Raw genomic sequence first — 11,061 nt, forward strand, 5'->3', positions numbered from 1 at the left:
TGACATACAATTGTACAATTGACAAAAATAAAATGAACTCCATTTTACTACATAAACCGAAATATTGGTGAGCTTTAGAGTAGTTTTGTCTTTTTCCATTTGTCTTATTCATTTGGCCAAAATGCTTGATAGTGACATGACTATGGACAAAGACTTACACAATTTGTATTGTGAAGACAAAAAGGAAAATGAGAAATGGTCTATATTGCACAATGCCAACCGGTTTTGGGGTAAAAAATAAATAGAGAGATTTTTTCTCATTTTTCATTCTTTCATATTTTATGAAAATACCTCTCTCTCTCTCTCTCTCTCTCTCTCTCTCTCTCTCTCTCTCTCTCTCTCTCTCTCTCTCTTGTTCTTCATAAAAGTCCTTTTTATGAATCTAATTTGTTCATATCAATCACTAATAATACTCGTAGTAGTATATGAGTATTAGTAATCAATTTTAAGGTAAACCACATTACAAATATCTAGTACATGTTAGTTTGTGGGATTAAGGGATAGTCTTGGGTGCTACTAATTAGAGGGCTTCTATTTTGAAGTCATGAATGTTCATCCATTAATGGAAAGCTCAAGAACTAACAAGAAGGAGATCTTGTTGGTGCCCATTTGACCGAAATTTAGATGGCGAGAAATTGATTTTCTTATCTCTTCTTATTTAGTTTGCATGCATAAGATTTGTAATTAATTTTATGACTAAATTAATTTTGAAACATATATGAATATGTTGAGTAATGAGATATAGATTTCTAACACAATTGGCAAATCTTGCTTGGCAATGTGAAGGATTTAGCATCGTTCGTTAACCGCCTAAATTTGTCATCAAGAGTATCATTCGTGACCCATTTGAATTTTTGAACCATGGTGGCTAGATCAATGATATGGCCGCCCTTAACCGGTTTATAGGTGTTATCCTTGTTGAAGTTTCGGTTGAAGTGTTTTGCCAAAGAAGTTACCAAACCTCCATTAACAATAAAGGCCGTGCCTTCTTTGCCATGAACGACTTTGAGCCACCTCTCAATCAAAAGTTGGAGAATGTTGTACTTTTTGGTGAACTCTCTTCAAATGTTCAAGGTCGACTCAAGATAAATAAAGTCAAGTTCGGTGAAATGGTTCGTTCCCTTCCTAGCGATCAAAGTATGCCCAACAACCTTGTGCCATACCCTTATGCCCGGATGATGGACAAAAAGAGCACGACAATCATGATAAGATGTAAAATCTCTCCCGGTAATAGCCTTCCATAAGGGAGCGGGATCATACTTGGCAGGTTTCTTCGTGTAGGTCGGGTCATTGCTAAGGCCAAAAACATTGCCAAACTCTTCAAAAGACAATTTCCTATCAACATTCTCGAGCCGGAATTCAATATTCCTTAGAGCCTCCACCTTGGTAACTTTCAAAGAGCTTAAGAACTCTAAGGTGAGGGATGAGTAAGTCAACTCTTGCATATTAAACAATGTACTCAATCCCATGGACTCGAAAAAGGTCTTGGTTTGTTCTAAGACACCCAATTTTGACAAGGTCTCTTGGCATATGAATTTGGTGGGTAAAATAGATTTCTTAGCAAAGGAAAAAAAATTCTCTCTTTGAGAGTCGAAAGTGAAAATTACCTCCGGATAATCATCTAGTTGTTCAACAACTGGAGTAGAAGTAGTAGCTTCCATAGGAAGAGCTTGTTGTCTTTTGGAAAGGTTCTTCTTTGGGGGTGCCTTGCTTCCACCTTTTGTTCTTGCCATGCTCCTTTACGTAGTAACACCAAAGATAGGCTTGATTTCTTCAAATTCCAATAAGACAAATCGATTTAGGATAGTTGAATGTTGCCTTGTCTCCCAAAAATCGACTCAAACTTTGAAGATGTTGGTGTTTTAATCACTTGTTGTTGGTAAAGGAGTTATTTAATTGTGTTTTTAGGAAATTTGGGGTTAATTTGGGTGATTTTGGTTGAGAAATTTGATGTTGGTTGATGAAGAGAATGAGGGTTTGGAGTTGTGTTTATATTGTGAATGAGGAAATGAATTGGGAAAGAGGGGTTTTTGATCCCGTTATATTTGAAAATCAGAGGGGGAGACGAGCGGACTGGGGTCGGGACGAGCGGATTCTGCTGCAGTTGGCTTCCGGAAAAAGACGCGCTGGGACGAGCGTCTTCTGAGGAAGACGAGCGTCTTTTTTTGCGGAGACGAGCGGACGGATTGGATTGAGACGCTCGGATTCCTTGTCAGGGAGAAATCCCAAAATTTGTTAGTTATAAGACGAGCGGATTCCCAGTAGGACGAGCGTCCTGACTGAGACGAGCGGATTCCCAAGTGGGACGCTCGGATTCTCAGTCAGAGCAAAAACTTCTTTTTCCAGCTATCTCAGGACGAGCATATCCTGCCCAGGACGCTCGGATTCTTCCCAGGACGAGCGGATCCTCGTCGGGTCGCTCGGATTGTCCCTCTACCACACGAATTCAGGTCCATCCGTGGACATTTCAAACCCGTGTCATTTACTCTTCATTTCTTGTGGTCTTCATTGTGGGGGCATTACGAAGGCTTGGATAACCTAGGCAATTTGCTATCCCTACACTATGTCAAAACACTACACATCAATAATCACAAAAGTCCCTTCCTCACTTTCTCTCAAAATGGTGAAAATCTTGATCAAGGCATAGAAATGTAAATCCAAAATTGACAAAAATGCAATACAATAAGTAAAATGCAAGTTAGGGGGTTAGAATATTTACAAGTGGTGGTTTAGGGAGGACTCCACCAAACTCTCATCCAATAATGAGATGTCAAGGGGGCATGTTCAAGGTGTTGCTGATGTTGCTCAACACCTTGAAGAAGTAGTCGAAAGCTTGTTTATTGTCATGATAAAGATCTTCAATAGACCTTTGCACTTGTTGTTCTTCATGGTGGTTTTGAGTCATAGCATTACCGATATAGGGAATGAATATCCCTTCAAACTCATCATCCCAAAGACCGCATACTTCATCTACTTGTTCCCCAATAATATCACGAGTTGTCAAGAGCAACTCTTCTTCCTTCTTGTCATTATGGCCAATGAGGCCTTCTTCTTTACTTGTCATGAGTGGTGGTGAGCTATTCAAGATCTCATTCTTGTTGAAACATTCTTGTTTCTTGGACGAAGCATCTTGGAGGTTACCCATTTTCTTCTCCCATATGGGTGGTGATTCTTTACCCATAGCTTGTTCTTTGCATTGAGATGCCAACTTCTTCCTATCGCTTTCACGGCTATAATGATCAACCATGAAACACGGCTCATGCAATCGGGGAGCTCTCATTGTCTTGTCAAGATTAAAAGTGATTGTTTCATCTCCCACTTCAAGGGTGAGTTCTCCATGTTTCACGTCAATCACCGCTCCCACGGTGTGTAAGAAAGGTATTTCTAAAATGATAGGAATGTTGGAGTCTTCCTCCATATCAACAATAACAAAGTCCACCGGGATGAAGAACTTGCCAATTCTTACCGGCACATCTTCCCATACCCTTAAAGGTGTCTTTGTTGATCGATCCGCCATTTGAAGCATGATATTAGTGCACTTAAGTTCTCCCATTCCTAGCCATTTGCACACCGAATATGGGATGACACTCACACTTGCCCCAAGGTCACATAGAGCTTTGTTGATTGTGGTGTCGCCAATGGTACATGGAATAGAGAAGCTTCCCGGATCCTTTAGTTTTGGAGGTGAACTTCCTTGTAGGATGGCACTACTCACCTTAGTGAAAGCAATAGTCTCAAGTTTCCGGATGGATTTCTTCTTTGTAAGAATATCTTTCATGTATTTCGCATAGGCCGGAACGTGATTGATTAATTCCGTAAATGGAATTGAGACTTCTAAGTTCTTGACAATCTCCATAAACTTCCCAAGTTGTTCATCAAACGTAGGCTTAGCATGACGACTTGGAAATAGAAGCCGAATCACAATAGGCTCTTTCTCTTTAGCCTTCTCTTCATTCTCCTTTGAAACTTCTTGAATGGTGGGTTCTTCTTCTTTAGAGTTTTCAACAACTCTTTCCTTGTCACTAGTATTCACAAAATCTTCATCAACGGGCCTCTTCGGCCCTTCATACCTTGTACCACTCCTCAAATGGATGGCACTCACCGATTCTTGTCTTGGGGGATTACCTTGTGGTGGTAATTGCCCCTTTTGTTTTTGTGAACTTGAAGATGCCAATTGAGACATTTGGGTCTCCAACATCTTTGTGTGAGCTAGGATGTTGTTAATGGTGATGTCTTTTGCTTTGCTATCCTTTTGCATTTGGGTGAAAAACTCTTGTTTGTTCTTTTGCATTTGGAGGACCGCTTTTTGAACATCAAAACCTTAGTTATTTGTTTGATTGTATGGAGTTTGGTTTGATAACTTTGGTTTTGATTGTAAAAGGGTCTTTGAGCTTGGTTTCTCATTGGAGGTGGGGTGTATGTTGTTTGTGGGTTTTGAACATTTTGGCTTTTGTATGAGAGGTTGGGTTGGAATTTGGTATTTTCATTGTAATAGTTGAAATAAGGGGTACCACTCTTGTATGTTTGGAAAGCATTCACTTGTTCACTTGTTCCCCTACATTCACTTTGGTCATGTCCCCAAGTTCCACAACTCTCACATACTCCACTTGGAATTGATGAAGATGCCACCATGGCATTCACATGTTTCTTAGGCGATTTGGAGGCTTCTTCAAGCTTAGCCATAGCCTTCTCAAACTTCAAATTAATGGTATCAATATGAGCATTAAGTTGAGCATCCAATTGAGTAATAGAGTCCACTATATTGTGAGTTATGGACCGCCATTTTCTCAATCTTGTTCCATGTTTGATTATCATCAACTTCGATAAACATACCATTTGATCCTATATTGAGAATGTTTCGGGAGTCTTCATATAGACCATTCCAAAATTGTTGTACAAGGAACCACTCGCTAAGTCCATGATGTGGACAAGATCGGCAAGTATCCTTGAATCTCTCCCATGCTTCATACAAAGATTCCTCATCCCTTTGTTTGAACCCGGTGATTTGGGCTCTCAACATGTTAGTCTTTTCCGAAGGATATAATTTCTTGTAGAAAGCAAGTGCCAATTTCTTCGAAGAGTCAATACCAAGAGTAGCCTTATCAAGGCTCTTTAACCATTGTTTCGCGGAACCAATCAAAGAAAAAGGAAATAAGACCCATCGAATTTGGTCTTGAGTAACTCCGGTTTGAGAAATCACATCACAATAGTCACAAAAAGTCTTCATGTGAGAATGAGGGTCTTCACTAGGCATCCCCCCAAATTGACTTCTCTCAACTAATTGTATAAATGCGGATTTTGCAATGAAATTACCGGTTAAATGTTGTGGTGTGGGAGTACCATTTGGTAGGTTCTCCTCGGTTGGTACGGAATGTGATGAAAATTTAGGCATTGTGGGTTGATTTTGTGGTTGATTTTGTGTTGGTTTATCCTCTCCTTCTCTTGCAAAAGGGTTGATAAACTCAATGTTATCTGGTTGAATGTCCACAATCTCACCAATACCTCTCAAAGTATTTCTAGCAAGTCTTCTATTGTTGGTCAAAGTTCTTTCAATTTCAAGATCAATGGGTAACAAGTTACCTTGTGATCACCTAGACATGCAAAATATCAAACAACTTGAAAACAATTAGAACAAACCTTGAGGAGTTTTACTTCCCCAAGGTAAAGAAAGACACAACTAAAAAGCAATCAAAGAAAATCAAATAAAGTTAACACCGACCCCGGCAACGGCGCCATTTTTTGGTCGGACTTATCGTTAAGAGTTACCTAGACCAAAACAATATTTATAACTTCACAAACTACTCTACTTTTAGTAAAGAGGTAAGTAAAGGCCGAATCCCAAGGGACGGGTATTGATGTAGGATTTTCGATTGCAAGTAGTTGTGTCTAAGGGTGTCACAATTTGGGATAAGGTAGGAGATCAACTAAGCTAAATAACAATGTAAGTAAAACAAGCAAGATGATTAAAATGAAATGCAAACAATTGATTAAAAGCACTAGGGTGTCATGGGTTCATAGGGGATTCATGGGATTTGATCATACAAACACATTCTCTACTAGATGCAAGCAATTATTGTTGTGATGGGATCGAGTTAGTGTATATCTTACAATCCCTAGGAAGGTTTGGGTCCCGGAGCCGAATCGATTAGATTGTACAACACCTACAAGTCGACTTAATCCTTCCTATCCAACTATATGCATGGTCTAATGAGACTCGAGTTGGTTTATGTCTTACATGTCTCATTGAAATGGTAAGTGATGGGTAAAAAATGCAAGGATTCATAGGTTCGCATTTCATCAAACATAACATGTGCATAAGTTGAAATCACAACAAGCAAGCAAATTAATTATGAAAACATATTAGATTTAGCATGAATCAATCCCCATGTTGGTTTCCCCTAATTCCCCATTAACCCTAGTTAAGGAAACTACTCACTCATTATCAAGTTTAACATGCTAACAAGGTTATGAATCATACTAGCAAGACAAAACATGATGAACAAATGAAGATGATTAACAATAATTAAAAAGTATTAAGAGAGAATTATACCTATAAAGATGATTCCCAATAATAAAGCAAAGAACTAGTTTTTATACCCGTGCATTAATGCACGGGATGATATTTGTTTTCTCCTTTGAGTGTCATTGTAAATAATAGAACACAGAAACTCGACAATTTCTGTACAGTATACATATAATTGTTGTGAAGCACTTTGCGTCTCTCACAAATAATACTATGTAAGCTAATTTATATATATATATATAGGCAGAGTTGTGATTCTCTCTACTTCCTAAACGCCAATTTATGTATAAATAAAACTGTTTTTTCCATTCCACACTTTGCTTCCTTTCTTTGAGTGTCATTGTTTTTTCCTTTCTTTTTGGTCGTGAAATATAATCTACACTCTTGAAACGAATTCGACCCAACGTTTCTTTTAGGAAATAAAGAGGTTCCTAGAGGACGAGAAATTACCTATTTCTCTAATTCTTACAAAATTCCCAAGTTTATAATCGCTTCGTCCTAGTCCCTTATTTGTCTATTTCATTTTGGGTGTGTAAGTTAATTGTTTGATTTTCTACTTAAGGAATGTCCTCGATGGTCAATTGAATCCTCCACTCGTAATTTGGTCAACTGATCATCTACGGAGTAATAATTAGCCCCTCCCTCTTTTCTTGGTTTTGTTCCAAGACGGAGGAAATAATAAACAAAGTCCAATAAACAAATATTCTAAAGAAATAAATAGTTGGTACAAAGTACAGTATATGAAGAAATGTCTCGTCCATATACTATATAGGTTCATGTGAAAATTTAAGGTATAATGCACTGATATACGGAGTCCAATAATCACTCGCATACGAGTATAATGATAAAATAACGTCAACTAATTATTCTGCTACGCTTTGTTGTTCCATTTCATTTGCTTTGTCTTCTTGATTCCGACTTTAGTAAGTTCCATACTTCCATCCCTCTTTCATTTGTTTCGTTCCATCCCTCAAATTGGTATTCCTTCAATAATATTCATGAAACAAAGGCAAATCATTCTCATACATACCAAATAAGATTATGTCAGTAGTTCATGTCAGTAAAGCACAAAATTATATTTTAAGAAAATCCTACAACTACTATACCGTGACCAGGCATCCATGATATGAATAACGATATCCCACATCTAATATCTGACCGTCAGTGCGTAGCCTCCTTTGTTTGGTGAACTATTGCGTAGCATGGGCACCCCGAGGGTTGAGAGTGTGGTGTCGTAATTTTTGAGTTTTGTATTATATATATTTCTTGCACAGTTGTATTTCCCTTACAATCTTGTCACATCTGTGTAATGGGTTAAAACACGAGTTTAAATACTAATTTGTAAACACTTAAAAATGACAAAACTATTTTCTTATTTAATGTGAGTGTTTTTATTCAATTTATTGTAAATATATTGAGGAAGGGAGATGAACGGGCATGGTAATAAGAAGCAGAAGTTGGAGGTATTAGGATATGTGAATCACCTAGAATTCTCGTTGAATTTATTATGGTCATTGATTTATAAATGATTAATTTGCAAATCAAAGGCCACTTGACGGTTTGATTCAAAAAAAAGAAAGGGATTGCAAATCTTATGTGGTGCATCGAAGTATCGAAGACACTAGAGTGTCAATGTATTTGTAGTAATGCCACGTTGGATTTGTGTAGTAATAGGATTTGCCATGTAAAATATCTTAGTTTGTCTTTTTATAGTATTTATAGATTTGTATGGATTAGGGTGAGCGATATTAAGTTGACTTTTATTATGAGCATTAACAGACAATTCAATTATGGGAGATGAAAAGGAAGAAACAAAGGGACAGTGTCAATGATATAATTGATTACAAATTCAAGATTGAGGCTCAATTGATTTGTAGAGAAAATTTCAAACGTGGCAGCCGTAAATCCCGCGTGGCATTTCTAAATCCTATGTGGATTTGTCTACATGGAGTTTATGGGTCATTTTAGCCTAGGCTTTTAATAGTATTTTATAGATAATAGAAGTACTTGATGATTGATGGAAGGTTGTCAATCCTCCAAATAAACCCAAATAATCTTCTAATTACTTAAAATAAATGATGAACAATAGAGAAATTAAGGAATGATTAAGAAATGAGATTTTTATTAATGCTAAATTAAGGATTGATTATAAGATTAAGAGAGTATTAGGACTTGATTAAGATCCTCTTAAGATGATCCCCAATCTAGGTAGTACAATGGGGTATTTATAGTAGAGATTAGGTACGAAGATTAGGGTTACTAAGGGCTTAAATGACTATTAAGACCCTTAAGAAAAGTTGAGGAAGTGCTCCTCTCCAAGGAGATGCGCATATCCGTTTTGGTAGTCTTTATGGAGTACGCTCGTCCCGAGCGGGTAGGCAGTAGAGACGGTTGGCACTGGAGCAGAATCCGAGCGGATTGGCCTCAGGACGCTCGAATCACATGGCCTCAAGACGAGGGGGTCTTGGGCAAGGGACGCTCGGACTGTAGCAGGGGTGGACGCTCGTCCTGGGCACTGCGACGCTCGGATTGCTGGGCAGTCACTTCTCTTCTTTTCTTTCTTCAACAATCCTCAAGGATCTTGTTGGAGATGCAAGGATCCTTTCATCATTGCCCAATCTACTTTATTATCTACATAGTGTTGGAATATGTGTCCTCCGACAATAATGCGATCACAACTGTTGATCATGATGATCACATGTTTAAGTCTCATTTTAAAGAATACAATTGGGAAGTAATATTTTACTATCAACTGGTCCACACATATTGGTAATGATTGGCTGACTAGAGTTTGACATTACTGTCGTGCGACAGTGGAGACCAGTTGATCCCCTTAGGTCATACCTAAAGGGTAACACTCTTAATTGATCATTTAATTGATCGTATGACGATACAGGTCAATTAAATTACTTAAAATTGACGGACGATTTTGGAAGTAATATTTACGTGTCTCATTGAAATTTGATTAAATAAGATACGGTCTAAGTAATCGAATTGTTTTATTACTTAGATGAAATTATTGTTTAAGGAAACAATTGCATTTGAATGAATAAATTATTATAAATACAAGATGTTATGATTTATAATTGGTAAATTATTTTGGTACAAGTAATTATGAATTACTAAGTCAATTTTGTATATGACGTATTTTATTAATACGTTGATTTTTAATATGTTAAAAAATACATAACAATTTTATGTGACATATGACATGTGACATATGAAAAATTGACAAATTGACAAAGATAAAATGAAGTCCATTTTATCCATGTTAACCGAAATAATGGGGTATTAGGAAAATATATTATGTTAATTAAGTGAGTGGTAAGCATAATCATTTTGCCTAATACTAGCCATGCAACCCTACTTGCTCTTGTGAAGACCACCTTGTGCATGCATTGGCTCCCTTTCCTTCCCCATTCCACCCGGTTTTAAGACGAGAAAAACCATGGGTTTTTTATCATCTTTTTACCATATACACTACTAATAGTTAGTGTATCAATTATTCATTATTTCATCTAAAAATATAAGAATTTTAGAGAGATAAAAATCTTCCTCCTCCTCCCTCTCTCTTAACCAAATTATAGAGAGACCAAATAATATTTTGGGTCAATTTTTTATACAAAATTAATATTGTTCTAGTAATAATAATATTAATTTGATTAAGTTGTTACTTTGGGTATAAAACCTTGGGAGAGATTCTACACTTGAATCCTTGTTCATCCAATTAAGGAAAGCTCAAGAACAAGAGAGTAGGAGAACTCTTTTGTGCCCTTTGATCCGAAATATCAATGTAAGAATGAAGATTTCTTCCTTATTTTACTTGTAGTTTGCATGCATAATATAATCTTTTAATTTATGACTAAATTAGAATTATAACATATATGAATATGTTGAGTAAAGAGATATAGATTTCTAACAAGCGGTATCAAGAGCCTTGGTTGTTTGCATGCAAATCGGTTAAAGTTTTTCCGAGTTATTCGATTAACATATAAAACTTGTAAATTTGTGTTATTATGATATATCACGAAATAAAATTATGCATGTTAAAGTTTCTGGTCCTAAAATGTTTTTAGGATATTTTGGTTAATTTATGGATTTTTATTGTTCATCTTATATAATAATGGCATTAAAAATATGATTTTATGATTAAAATGTCATTTTCGGACTAAAATTAGCTAAACTTCGAATTTTCCAGTGATTTTTGGATATGTTATCACATGTTTTATTTTTAGATGACCTGTAAATTTTCAGAATTTTTGGAGTTTTTATGCTCGAAATATGGATTTTTCATGATAAAAATCGAATTTAGATGTAAAATAGGTTAATATGAGATAAATTTCGAATCTGGTCATAGAAATTTTGTATGTTGTCACATGCAATTTTACAAGATGTGTGTAAAATAATAGGCTATATTGAAGTCTTTATGCATGATTTATGAATTTTTGATGAAAAATAGCATAAATAGTGACTTAATTAGTAAATAATTGCTAAAACATACACCATGACTAAGGAAAAACGTCATATGTTGAATTTTA

General features: G+C 36.4%; 1 non-coding gene across 1 annotated transcript; it reads left to right on the plus strand.

Annotated features, from left to right (window-relative positions):
• Positions 1-4,913: 4,913 nt before the first annotated feature.
• LOC141593802 (small nucleolar RNA R71) lies at positions 4,914-5,020 on the plus strand. Its single transcript, XR_012521864.1, has one exon. It is a non-coding gene; the product is annotated as a small nucleolar RNA R71 (small nucleolar RNA).
• The last annotated feature ends 6,041 nt before the right edge of the window (positions 5,021-11,061 follow it).

This window comes from Silene latifolia, chromosome 7 (genome assembly GCF_048544455.1).
Source record: "Silene latifolia isolate original U9 population chromosome 7, ASM4854445v1, whole genome shotgun sequence".
Taxonomy (NCBI): Eukaryota; Viridiplantae; Streptophyta; class Magnoliopsida; order Caryophyllales; family Caryophyllaceae; genus Silene; species Silene latifolia.